At 41.5% G+C, this 14,093-nt stretch overlaps 1 protein-coding gene across 1 annotated transcript in view; it reads right to left on the bottom strand.

Annotated features, from left to right (window-relative positions):
• Positions 1-12,944, bottom strand: part of ULK2 (unc-51 like autophagy activating kinase 2) — an 89,805-nt gene extending 76,861 nt beyond the window's left edge. Inside the window, exons 1-5 of the mRNA XM_033189792.1 lie at positions 12,910-12,944; positions 12,540-12,576; positions 5,560-5,733; positions 3,523-3,596; positions 1,126-1,227 (exon numbers count right to left, since the gene is read on the bottom strand). The gene's annotated coding sequence lies outside the window, so the exon portion shown is untranslated. The remainder of the gene's footprint in view (positions 1-1,125; positions 1,228-3,522; positions 3,597-5,559; positions 5,734-12,539; positions 12,577-12,909) is intronic.
• Between the last annotated feature and the right edge of the window lie 1,149 nt (positions 12,945-14,093).

Here is a 14,093-nt window from a genome sequence, read left to right as displayed (position 1 = left end):
CGTTATTGTTGGGTAAAATCCAGGTGTACTTTACCTTAGGACCCTAAAGGAATTCAAAGAAAAGAACTATGTATACTGCTACTATGCAGTCTCTCCACAGCAACAAGTAGCTGGTAACAACAACTGCTTAAATGTAGAAGCCTCCTCTACAATGCAAACTAGACTAAGAAATTAAAAGTGTTTAACCTGACTGTGTCACTAATTTTCTTAATATTATCTTGGGCAAATATTTTCATTTTGTTCCAGTTTTCAAATTCAAAGATCTTCTTTATAACATAAGAAATTAAGCCGGGCGCGGTGGCTCAAGCCTGTAATCCCAGCACTTTGGGAGGCTGAGACGGGCGGATCACGAGGTCAAGACATCAAGACCATCCTGGCTAACACGGTGAAACCCCGTCTCTACTAAAAAATACAAAAATCTAGCCGGGCGAGGTGACGGGCGCCTGTAGTCCCAGCTACTCGGGAGGCTGAGGCAGGAAAATGGCATAAACCCGGGAGGCGGAGCTTGCAGTGAGCTGAGATCCGGCCACTGCACTCCAGCCTGGGCGACAGAGCGAGACTCCGTCTCAAAAAAAAAAAAAAAAAGAAAAGAAATTATAACATGACAATATGAACTCAAGAGAAATCATCGTGATTATACTCTACAGGGTCACTTTTTGACAGGATGTTGGGGGAGAGGAGAAGACAGACCCATAATAATTCCATAAAGCGTACATAATTACCTCCCTCTCACCTAGCAGTGTCAGGAATAGAGAGCTAGAGATGGTTTCCAGAGATCTCCCCAGACAGCCCCAGCCCTCGTGTGGATTCCAGGATCTCAAAACCAGGCTAACCAGGAAGCTGTGGTGTCACCATTCACACCCATTTCCCACCAGGCTGTTAGCCCTGATCCCAACATACAACAGACTGCATGCCCAGTTCAACTACAAAGGGCAAGCAGATAAAAGGGGAAAACCAAAAGATGTTCTGACTCACTAAAGCAGTTTTTGCCTATAAAAGAATCAAAGTAAGTCACAGAGGAGCCAAAAACACTGCTTTCAAAGTATTCTTCATTTTACAAATCAAACGCAACTATAAAATGACAAGATCCCAAAACTGAGGACATTAAGAAAAAAGTCAGCCTACCTGAAAAGGTGGTTTTCCAACTAGGCATTGGTATATCACTGTTCCTATGCTCCACAAGTCAGCCTTAGCATCATAATGTTGAGACATAATAACCTCAGGAGCCTGGGGACAGAGAAATTTAAGGGGCATGCAGTATTTACATAATTAATATGCACATATTAATTAACTGCTAAAGGTGACACTCCTAACAAACTACCAGAATAAAACAACACCCTGTGATAGTTCTCTAACAAATAATAAGGCAATGAACTTACAACATATTATCATATATTTACTAGTAAATCTCAAAATCAATGCTGCATGAAAAGGGGCAAGTTATAGAAACAAATGTTTCAACTGATTATAATGGACACATAAAGTACAATGAGAGGACCAAAATAATAACAAAGAAAAACACACACCATAGGCCATGGTGTATAAAATACATACACCATAGGACAGAGGTTCCCTCAGGTGTGTGAAAGGAGCAGAGGAGGAAATGGAATCAGGGAGAAGTACAAAAGGAACCTGGGCTGTCTCCAATATACATACGTAAAAAAATATATATATATATATATATTTTTTGAGAACAAGTCTCACTGTGTCACCCAGGCTGGAGTGTAGCGGCACGATCTCAGCTCACTGCAACCTCCACCTCCTGGGTTCAAGCGATTTTCCTGCCTCATCCTCCCGAGTAGCTGGGATTACATGCGCCTGTCACCACACCCAGCTAATTTTTTGTATTTTTAGTAGAGACGGGGTTTCACCATGTTGGCCAGGCTGGTCTCGAACTCCTGACCTTATGATTCTCCCACCTCGGCCTCCCAAAGTGGTGGGATTACAGGCATGAGCCACCATGCCCAGCCTACTTTATTTCTTTCAAAAACAAGATCAAGACAAACATGGCAAAATGCTAACTTTGTGAAATATGGATGGTGGGTACATAGGTGTTTGCTATATTATTCCCTATGTTTTTTGTAATCTGAACACTTTTACAGTAATAAAAACTATGACGCAAAACCCCACACAATAATAAAAATTGTCCTAAAAGCAAAACCATTTATATGCTGCTTTGTTACAGGTATTTTCCCACCTCTCATCAAATTTTGCTTTTTAAATATACCATTAATCAGGACAAATATTAAACAGAAATGGAAAATATACTTAAAGATAGTTTTATTTCCCACGTGTAACATTTCTTTTTAACTTTAATTCTTTTTGGAAATGGGGTCTTGCTGTGTTCACAGGCTGGCCATGAACTCCTGGGCTTCAGAAGTCCTCCTGCCTCAGTCTCCCAAGTGGCTGGGACCAAAGGCATGCATCACTACATCCAGCTCAGAGATAACATTTTTATTTATTTTCCCTAGCAAATTTCTTATTAAGTCAATTTCCTTTAATAATCAGCCAAAGCACTCTAACCTCAAGGCTAAACTAATTTTTTTTTTTTTGAGACGGAGTCTCGCTCTGTCGCCCAGGCTGGAGTGCAGTGGCCGGATCTCAGCTCACTGCAAGCTCTGCCTCCCGGTTTATGCCATTCTCCTGCCTCAGTCTCCCGAGTAGCTGGGACTACAGGCGCCCGCCACCTCGCCCGGCTAGTTTTTTGCATTTTTTAGTAGAGACGGGGTTTCACCGTGTTAGCCAGGATGGTCTCGATCTCCTGACCTCGTGATCCGCCCGTCTCGGCCTCCCAAAGTGCTGGGATTACAGGCTTGAGCCATCGCACCCGGCCGGCTAAACTAATTTTATACTCAAGAAGTACAAAGTAATTTTAAAATTTATATTTTTTACAAATTTAAAATATATAAAATTTATTATATATAAGCAGTAAAATTATGATCCACAGTAAATCTGATAAAATTTTTTTTGAATTTGATTAATAGTTCAAAGTTGATTTTAGTTTAGAGAAATTCTGAATTTAATATAAACCCATTTTAAACTTAGAACTGAAATAGGTACATTTCACATAATTCTGAAGCTCTAGAATTAAGGTATTTCCAGACTTAACACTGCACATTAGTTTAGAAGTTTCATAACCTAACCCTATAATACATGATGATATCTATATGAGACAATAAAGGGGAAAGCGGAGATATTTCAGCTTTGAGTGTGAGGCTAATAGAAAAAACATCTACAATATAGGGATCCTGTCAAGAGAGTTAACATGCAAAAGATGAGCACATCCTACAGCTGAAGAAGTGCTCCCATAAGGTGTTTTTTAAGCATTCCTACTTTTATAGTTCACTATGCTAAGGCAAAAGATTTCTGCATTACAGCATTATCAGTAATATAATTAACATTAATAATAACAACTTGGATTATATGTAAGATCACATCTTATTTGGAAGCAAGCATTATATTTAAATTCCAATGCTTATGGAGCCACGCTTTAAACACACAAGGATGCAAACACTCACTCACCATGTACATCGGGGATCCACACAGTGTTGCAGCCATCATATTACTATGTAGGTAACGAGCAAAACCAAAATCCGCTATTTCACAAAATAGAAAGTAGAAAAGCAAATTATATCTTCGCTCATACCTAACATACATCATATGATTCTTCAAGACACAAGAAGGCACAAAGGACTGTGAAAAATAAACAGCTTACTGAATATCACTGTCCACCAAAGAAAAAAGTAGCTACCTCAATTTCTTTTTTTTTTTTTTGAGACGGAGTCTCGCTCTGTCGCCCCGGCTGGAGTGCAGTGGCCGGATCTCAGCTCACTGCAAGCTCCGCTTCCCGGGTTCACACCATTCTCCTGCCTCAGCCTCCCGAGTAGCTGGGACTACAGGTGCCCGCCACCTCGCCCGGCTAGTTTTTTGTATTTTTTAGTAGAGACGGGGTTTCACTGTGTTCGCCAGGATGGTCTCGATCTCCTGACCTCGTGATCCGCCCGTCTCGGCCTCCCAAAGTGCTGGGGTTACAGGCTTGAGCCACCGCGCCCGGCCACTACCTCAATTTCAACAAGCTAAAAATAGTAGTAATCGTCAACTGTACAAGTCACTCCTCTGCCAGATTTGTAACCAAGGTGCATGAAACTTTGCAAGTGAAAATGCTAATTATAATAAGTAGCTCATTAATACAGTTTTCATTAAATATCAATATCAGATGTAGAATGTGAACAATTATGTTTTTATTGTTTCAAATAATTTTGAGGTACTGCTAAAAAAAACCTGCGAAGAGCTAAACTAGATGGTCTCTGAGATCCTATGTCAAAAGCCTAGGAACTGTAAAGAATCAGGGTAGCCGGGCGCGGTGGCTCAAGCCTGTAATCCCAGCACTTTGGGAGGCCGAGATGGGCGGATCACGAGGTCAGGAGATCGAGACTATCCTGGCTAACACGGTGAAACCCCATCTCTACTAAAAATACAAAAACTAGCCGGGCGAGGTGGCGGGCGCCTGTAGTCCCAGCTACTCAGGAGGCTGAGGCAGGAGAATGGTGTAAACCCGGGAGGCGGAGCTTGCAGTTAGCTGAGATCTGGCCACTGCACTCCAGTCCGGGTGACAGAGCGAGACTCCGCCTCAAAAAAAAAAAAAAAAAAGAATCAGGGTTATGGCTGGGCGTGGCGGCTCACGCCCATAATCCCAGCACTTTGGGAGGCCAAGGTGGGCGGATCACCTGAGGTCAGGGGTTTGAGACCAGCCTGGCCAACATGGTGAAACCCTGTCTCCACTAAAAAAATATATACAAAAAAAAAATTAGCTGGGTGTGGTGGAACACGCCAGCTACTTGCACATCCCAGCTACTTGGGAGGCTGAGGCAGGAGAATCTCTTGAACCTGGGAGGCGGAGGTTGTAGTGAGCCGAGATCGTGCCTCACTCCAGCCTGGGTGACAGAATGAGACTCCATCTCAAAGAAAAAAAAAGAAACAGGGTTATTAATTTGCTGCCAGTAACCACACCATATCAATTTTCCTCTCGAGAGACACAGGTATACATATTTAGAGCTCCTGATGAGGGCCTGTCAGCATTGCCTGAGACTTAGCAGACACTGTCAGTAATGTAAAGGATTCACGTAAGAGAACTCCACGATCTCAATAAAAATATCAAAATTGCATCAATAAAATCCATCATTTAGCCAGGTGTGGTGGCTCACACCTGTAATCCTAGCACTTTCAGAGGCTGAGGCAAGCAGATCACCTGAGGTTAGGAGTTCAAGGCCAGCCTGGCCAACACGGTGAAACCCCGTCTCTACTAAAAATACAAAATTTAGCTAGGCGTAGTGGTGCATGCCTGTAATCCCAGTTACTCAGGAGGCTGAGGCAGGAGAATCGCTCAAACCCAGGAGGCGTAGGTTGCAGTGAGCCGAGATCGTCCCACTACACTCCAATCTGGGCAACAGAGCAAGACTCCATCTCAAAAAAAAAAAAATTCATCATTCAACGAAGCTAAAGTTGTCTAAAAATAGTTTCAAAAATGTCCTTTCCATAACACAATACATGGCCATTTACCTATTTTGATGCAAATACCACTGACACTTGATTTTCTGCGATTAGCATAGGACAGCAAGATGTTCTGTGGTTTGAGATCTCTGTGGATGATTCCTTTGCTGTGCAGGATTCGCATGGCAGCAGCAATCTGATGCAGAAACACTCTGATGGTGTCTTCACTGAGAGTTCCTTTTGCTGGTACAAAAGGAATCACGTAAATATTTAAGCACAAAAAATCAAATACCATCTGCATATTCCATCAAGAGGATTGGGTTGTGAAGGACAGCATGAAGGGAATAAGGAATTTGTATTCACATTTATTCATTTTTAACTTTAATAATTGACGTTTATGAAGAGATATCAGATTTCTCAAAACTTGTAGTCAACCTGTCGTAAAGAGAACTGATGGGCACTTTCATCTTGTTTCACCTGTGTGTTTTGCTTTTCCCTTCATGTTTTTACTGCTGATGGTGCCCACATGACTCTGAACACCATAGGTACTCAATAAATACGAATGTCCTTTACAAGCCAAAAGCTAAGTTCCCCTTCATATCAGTCAAATATCTGGAATAAGTGTCCATATTAATTCCAACCATTATGTGAACACAAGTTACAAACAAGTAAAATCTTTGACCAGAGGGACCTGGATACTACTGCTACCTGTACCTGTGAGGAATCTGTGTTACTGTATCCACTCTGTCCTTTTATCTCCCATATCCCCCATTCCACTAGAATATCTTTCATAACTAAAGATACCTAAGAATAAATGTTTTAACCTATTTCACCACTATAAAGAGGTGATATGAACATTATTTGAAAGTAGTGAGTCATTATTCAGTAAATTTTTTTTTTTTGAGACAGAGTTTCACTCTGTCCCCCAGGCTGGAGTGCAGTGGCACAATCTCGGCTTACTGCAAGCTCCGCCTCCTGGGTTCAAGAGATTCTCCTGCTTCAGCCTCCCGAGTAGCTGGGACTACAGGCATGTTTCACCATGCCCAACTAATTTTTCTATTTTTGTAGAGACAGGGTTTTGCCATGTTGGCCAGGCTGGTCTTGAACTCCTGACCTAAGTGATCCACTCGCCTCGGCCACCCACAGTGCTGGGATTACAGTGAGAAACATCGTGACCAGCCTATTCAGTAAATTCTACAGTATTTCTGTGTATGCCTGAGCACATTGTGGTTAACAGCTTGATTTGGAGTCTGGCTGCCTTTGTTCAACTCCTAGGTCTTCCACTGAATGTGTTACCCTAAAGACGATCCCTCTGTGCCCACTTTCCTCATGTATAAAAGTTGATGAGACTACATGAGGTTGACATGATGATTAAATAAAACCCATTTAATAATGAAAACTTCTGCTCGTTTCAGCAGCACATATAATAAAATTTGTACAGAGAAGATTAGCAAAAAATATTTACATTAAAAAGAAGCCAGGCACGGTGGCTCACGCCTGTAATCCCAGTACTTTGGGAGGCCAAGGCAGGTGGATCACGAGGTCTGGAGATCGAGACCATCCTGGCTAACGCGGTGAGACCCCCGTCTCTACTAAAAATACAAAAATATTAGCCGGGCTTGGTGGTGGGCGCCTGTAGTTGCAGCTTCTCGGGAGGCTGAGGCAGGAGAATGGCGTGAACCCGGGAGGCAGAGCTTGCAGTGAGCCGAGATGGCGCCCTGCACGCCAGCCTGGGTGACAGAGCAAGACTCCATCTCAAAAAAAAAAAAAAAAAAGAAAAGAAAAAAATTATGAAATCTTTAGAAAAGGGCTTTGCACATAATATTTCAATGTAGTAAGTATGCAAATAAGCTTATTACAATGAGTCTAAAAGTCACAAGTGTAATTCCTTATCTCCACTGAGGATTTAGTATCCATGTACCTATTTAAATTATCTGTGATGCATGTCTATCCACGTAATTCTTAGAATATGTTCTGGCCAGGCGCGGTGGCTCAAGCCTGTAATCCCAGCACTCTGGGAGGCCGAGACGCGTGGATCACGAGGTCAGGAGATCGAGACCATCCTGGCTAACACGGTGAAACCCCGTCTCTACTAATAATACAAAAATATTAGCTGGGCTTGCTGGTGGGCGCCTGTAGTCGCAGCTTCTCGGGAGGCTGAGACAGAAGAATGGCGTGAACCTGGGAGGCGGACCTTGCAGTGAGCCGAGATCGCGCCACTGCACTCCAGCCTGGGTGACAGAGCAAGACTCCATCTCAAAAAAAAAAAAAAGAAAAAAAAGAAAAGAAAAAAATTATGAAATCTTTAGAAAAGGGCTTTGCACATATTTCAATGTAATAAGTATGCAAATAAGCTTATTACAATGAGTCTAAAAGTCACAAGTGTAATTCCTTACCTCCACTGAGGATTTAGCATCCATGTACCTATTTAAATTATCTGATGCATGTCTGTCCATGTAATTCTTAGAATATGTTCTATATAACCTTTCCATTTGTAAATAAGAGAGAAATAACATTAATACTTGGAACAAGTGAAATATTATGGTTTTAAAATCATTTTAATGACCTGTCAAGTTTTACATGTCCTTAACATCTTCAAATAAAAGAAAACTTTATGATTTAAAAATTATCAAATATGGCCCAGTGTGTGGCTCATGCTTGTAATCCCAGCACTTTGGGAGGCCATGGCAGAGGGATTGCTTGAGCCCAGGAGTTTGAGACCAGCCTAGGCAACATGGTAAGACTCTGCCTCTACAAAAAAATTAAAAATTAAGGCTGGGTATGGTGGCTCACACCTGTAACCCCAGCACTTTGGGAGGCCAATGTGAGCGAATCACCTGAGCTCAGGAGTCTGAGACCACCCTGGGTAACATGATGAAACCCCACCTCTACTAAAATGCAAAAAATTAGCCAGGCATGGTGGCACACATCTACAGTCCAGCTACTTGGGAGGCTGAGGCACGAGAATCGCTTGAGCCTGGGAGGCAGAAGTTGCAGTGAGCCGAGATCATGCCACTGCACTCCAGCTTGGACTACACAGATGCCACCTCAAAAATTAATAAATAAAATTAAAATTAAAAAAATTTTCGGGGGGCTGGGTGCGGTGGCTCACACCTGTAATCCCAGCACTTTGGGAGGCCAAGGCAGGTGGATCATGAGGTCAGGAGTTTGAGACCAGCCTGGCCAACACGGTGAAATGCTGTCTCTACTAAAAATACAAAAATTAGCTCAGCATGGTGGTGCACACCTGTAGTCCCAGCTACTCGGGAAGCTGAGACAGGAGAATAGTCTGAACCCGGGAGGTGGAGCTTGCAATGAACTGAGATCCTGCCACTGCACTCCAGCCTGGGCAATAAAGCAAGACTCCATCTCAAAAAAAAAAAAAAAAAAAAATCATCCTTTGGAGATGAACACTGTTAAAAATTTGATGTGCATTTTTCCAGATCTACTTTCTTGCAGATGCTAATATATATATTATTGCATAATAGTGGGGAGGTCAAATCAACAACTAGAACTTTATTTTTGTAATGTTTTACTTAAATTACATTGTGACAACTGAAATGGATGGTATATTTAAAATTCATTTTGGCTGGGCACGACAGCTCACGCCTGTATTCCCAACACTTTGGGAGGCCGAGGAGGGTGGATCGCCTGAGGTCAGGAGTTCAAGACCAGCCTGGCTAACATGGCGAAACCCCATCTCTACTAAAAATACAAAATTAGCCAGGCACAGTGGCAGGTGCCTGTAGCATACTTGGGAGGCGGAGGCAGGAGAATGGCTTGAACCCATGTAGCAGAGGTTGCAGTGAGCCGAGATCACACCACTGCACTCCCGCCTGGGCGATGGAGTGAGACTCTTGTCTCAAAAAGAAAAAAAAGAAAGAAAGAAAATGTAAAAGGTGTTTGTTTCAAAGAGCAAATTAAAGGACTAAATGATCCTATTGTGACACAATGGTATTCAACCTTCTAGACATTCCAGACCTTCTAGACCAGTGCTCTCCAACATGAATATTAAAGTGGCCACACATCAAACTTTCCATTTTCTTGTGGTCAGATTTTAAAAGGTGAAAAGAAAGAGATATAATTAATATACTTAACTCAATATATCCAAAATATTACCATTTCAACTCGTAATAAATATTTTTAAATTAATGAGATTTAATCATTCTTTCCTTCTGATGAAGTATTCAAATTCCGTTGTGCATTTTACACTTATAGCACATCTTGATTCTGACTAGCCACATTTCAAGAGGCCAATGTGGTCAGTGGCTACTATATTGGACAGTGCAGCTCTCAATAATTCCTCTAAGGACCAGAATTTCTTTCACGTGTCTTTAAAGTGCTTTCATACTACAAGGGATTCCCTTACAGACTGTGACAGAGAAAGACCAGGGAGAAGTTATAAAACCAAAATCATACAGCAGTATGAGTAAACACTGGTGCTAGAACCATGCTTGCCTGACTGACTCCAACATTCAAGCTCTTAAGCTCTTCACTATTGAGTCTCCTAACAATATTGCTTTCGAGTATCAAACACAAGAGTTCAACAAAACTGTTTTAATAGTGCTTCTACGGGTGAATAATAGTTGCTAATGAGACTCATATTCTCTCCTTTTTTTTAACAACATGATCTCTAGAAAATAAAAAACTGATATTCTTTTTTTGTTTTCTGAGACGGAGTCTTGCTCTGTCACCCAGGCTAGAGTGCAGTGGCATGATCTCAGCACACTGCAAGCTCCGCCTCCCGGGTTCACGTCATTCTCCTGCCTCTCCCTCCCGAGTAGCTGGGACTACAGGCGCCCGCCATAACGCCTGGCTAATTTTTTGTATTTTTAGTAGAGATGGGGTTTCACCATGTCAGTCAGGATGGTCTCGATCTCCTGACCTCGTGATCTGCCCGTCTGGGCCTCCCAAAGTGCTGGGATTACAGGCATGACCCACAGGACTCAAAAAAATACTGGTATTCTAATGAGGGCTGTAAGCTGGTGTCAACTGACATGTTAATGAGGCCTGTAAGCTGATGTCACTCAGTCTGACCCCAAGTAGAAAAGCGCTTCATCAGGAACACCAAGGACATGAAGAAAGGCAGAGCAGGGTGCTTTCCACCTTAACTCCTTTCCAACAGCAGTGAATGAAAGTGTCTGTCTCACTGCGTTCTATCTACGAATAACATTTTGAAATGTGTTTACTAAACTGACAGTTTTTTTTTTTTTTAAACTACCAAATTCAGGACAATGGCTGCCTCTAGGGAAAGGACAGGAATGGGACTGCAGAAGGGCTTACAGGGAGCTTCAACTGTATTTATAATTTCTTTCTTCTATTTTTTGGGGTTTTTTTTGAGACAGAGTCTTGCTCTGTAGCCCAGGCTGGAGTAAAATGGCTTGATCTCAGCTCACTGCAACCTCCGCCACCCAGGTCCAAGAGATTCTCCTGCCTCAGCCTCCCAAGCAGCTAGGACTACAGGCATGCACCACCATGCCCAGCTACGTTTTATATTTTTAGTAGAGACAGGGTTTCACCATGTTGAACAGGCTGGTCTCAAACTCCTGGCCTCAAGTGATCCACCCACATTGGCCTCCCAAAGTGCTGGGATTACACGTGTGAGCCACCATGCCTAGCCTATAATTCCCTTGTAAATGGTGGTAGCGGGTGCAAGTACCAGTATTCTTTACATTTTTCTCTACACAGCTTCTGAATGTTAGCAATATTCTATATTATCCTATATATCTATGTTATATTTTGTAAATTGTCCACAGTGCTTTACCATCAACTGCAGTAATCTATTTTTTTTTTCTGAGATGGGAGCTTCTATCTTGTTGCCCAGGCTGGAGTGCAATGTCGTGATCTCGGCTCACTGCAACTTCCACCTCCTGGGTTCAAGTGATTCTTCTGCCTCAGCCTCCCAAGTAGCTGGGATCACAGGCATGTGCCACCACCCCCAGCTACTTTTGTATTCTTAGTAGAGATGAGTTTTCTCCATGTTGGTCAGGCTGGTCTCGAACTCCCGACCTCAGGTGATCCACCCGCCTCGGCCTCCCAAAGTGCTGGGATTATAGGCGTGAGCCACCGCACTCAGGAGGATAATCTATTTATAGGTTGAATGTGTTAACCTTTTACTGTCTTTTTGCATATTCCCCTTACATCTTTTAAGGGGTGAACAAGTAGGTACTGGCTTCACTGGCCAGGTGTGGCAGCTCACCCTATAATCACAGCACTTTGGGAGGCCTAGGCCGGCGGATCACGAGGTCAGGAGTTTGGGACCAGCCTGATCAACATGGTGAAACCCCGTCTCTACTAAAAATACAAAAATTAGCTGGGCGTGGTGGCATGCACCTGTAATCCCAGCTACTCGGGAGGCTGAGGCAGGAGAATCACTTGAACCCAGGAGGAGGAGGTTGCAGTGAGCTGAGAATGCACCACTGCACTCCAGCCTGGGCGACAGAGCAAGACTTCATCTCCAAAAAAAAAAAAAGGAAAGAAAAAGAAAATACTCTGGAGGCACACAATTTGATCTGAATGCTTCATATCCTACATGTATGCATTTTGGGTTCAAAATTTCAAGCACCATCTAATACTAAAATCTTACTTCTGTACCACAAAATAATTTCAATGTTACCTTTAATGCCTTATAATGTTTTTTGTTGCCTTTTTTTAATTACAAGAAATGTTCACACAAATACATTCTTGGATACATTTTTCCACTATAATTTTTTTTATTTTGAAAGAAATGAAAAGGACTACAACTCAGTGAAGCCTTTTGAAGGAGAGGAATTCTATCGGGTTTCTCCTCTCCTGGGGATAGGACCATCTCTCAAACACTGTCAGAGAGAGACACACAAAAAGGTAAATACTTATATACAAGTAAAGCTTAGGAACAAAACCACAGACAACAACTGGTCTGCAAAGTGATCACAAGTCAAACAAATACACAAATATTTACTGAATGTTTCTATACAAGAGCAGAAAATGGGTAGTGTATTTCAAAAGTACCTCTTAGAATTAAACAGGCTGCAGCACTATCTTTATTGAACACTGACACACACAGTTACCTTGCAAATAATCTGCGAGGTCTCCACCACTGTAATACTAACACAGAAAAGAGAAAGTAATGAAAATAAACACAGTGATTCAAGATTAATTCAATCCATTCTCAATTGTGATTAAAAAATCATTTGTATATAATGTCATGTAAATATAGCCTAAAAACATTATAGATTCAAAATTTTTAAAATTTTATATTCCTTGAGTAGAATCTAGATCACCGAATCAACTTTATTAACACAAACATTCAAATAATTTATCTACTGTCAATCTGAAAGTTCATATTAATCAAAAGCGATTTGAAATATGAAGATTTATGCTAGAATCTAAAAAAAAAAAAAGAAATTGGAAATAAACAGAAGTTTGTATACTACCTACCTCCATCACCAAAAAGACAGAGTTGGGTAATTCCTGAAAAGTAAACATATTAAATATAATTTAGAGAAAAATTAAACACAAAATTTAAGTATGACAGTTAAAAATACCACACTTGTTCATTATTAAAACTGGTAAAATGAAACCACAAAATCTATTAGAAGGTGAAATTAAAATTCGCAACACAATGATATATCTCCTCTACAAAGCCAAATCAAGTTTTAGTAACACTAATGTAGTCATCAACAAGTAAAATTTTGTTTGCAGAAATAACTACATAAACATTCATCTTTTGGTTATGATTGACCTAAAACAACAGATCTAGGACAAAAAGCATGGTAAACTTACAATGGGGAAAAAGGAAGGATTCTTTGGTCCTTGGGGAAACACTTCCTCGATGAAAAGTTTATGATTTGGAGCAGCAAAATGGCATAATCCTCCCTAGCAACACTAAATGCACAATCTGATTTCTGGAATATATTACTCAGGATGTCTGGTTTTTTGTTTTTCTGCTTTTTATGCTTATTTGGGGCAATCGCATTTTCAGCAATTGTTGGCAAAGGGAAATATTTTATCACATTATCAACACATGTTCCAAAATGTTGAGGAAATGAATTGAGGGCTCTTAAAAAGTCTCTCAAATCCATATAATTCCAAGTCTGCTGTTAATTAAGTAACTCAAATATTGATTAGCTGGCTCTTATATAAAAAATGGCATATAAATGCTATTTATTAAAAAATGGCAATTTTTATAACGGTAACTAAATTTCAGATTGAACTTCCCTGTGGCTTAACTTGAGCCAGTGTGCAAATGTGATTCAAAATATAGCTTTTGGCCAGGCACGGTGGCTCACGCCTGTAATCCCAGCACTTTGGGAGGCCGAGGCAAGCAGATCACAAGGTCAGGAGATCGAAACCATCCTAACACAGTGAAACCCTGTCTCTACTAAAAATACAAAAAATGAGCCGGGCGTGGTGGCAGACAACTGTAGTCCCAGCTACTTGGGAGGCTGAGGCAGGAGAATGGCGTGAACCCAGGAGGCGGAGCTTGTAGTGAGCCAAGATTGTGTCACTGCACTCCAGCCTGGGCGACAAAGCCAGACTCCGTCTCAAAAAAATACACACACACACAAACATACACATAGCTTTTGGGCTGGCTGCAGTGGCTCATACCTATAATCCCAACA

Source organism: Trachypithecus francoisi, unplaced genomic scaffold (assembly GCF_009764315.1).
Source record: "Trachypithecus francoisi isolate TF-2019V2 unplaced genomic scaffold, Tfra_2.0 Contig00159, whole genome shotgun sequence".
Lineage (NCBI taxonomy): Eukaryota > Metazoa > Chordata > Mammalia > Primates > Cercopithecidae > Trachypithecus > Trachypithecus francoisi.
The sequence above is the reverse complement of the archived record's forward strand: the minus strand, read 5'-3'. Positions and strand labels throughout refer to the sequence as shown.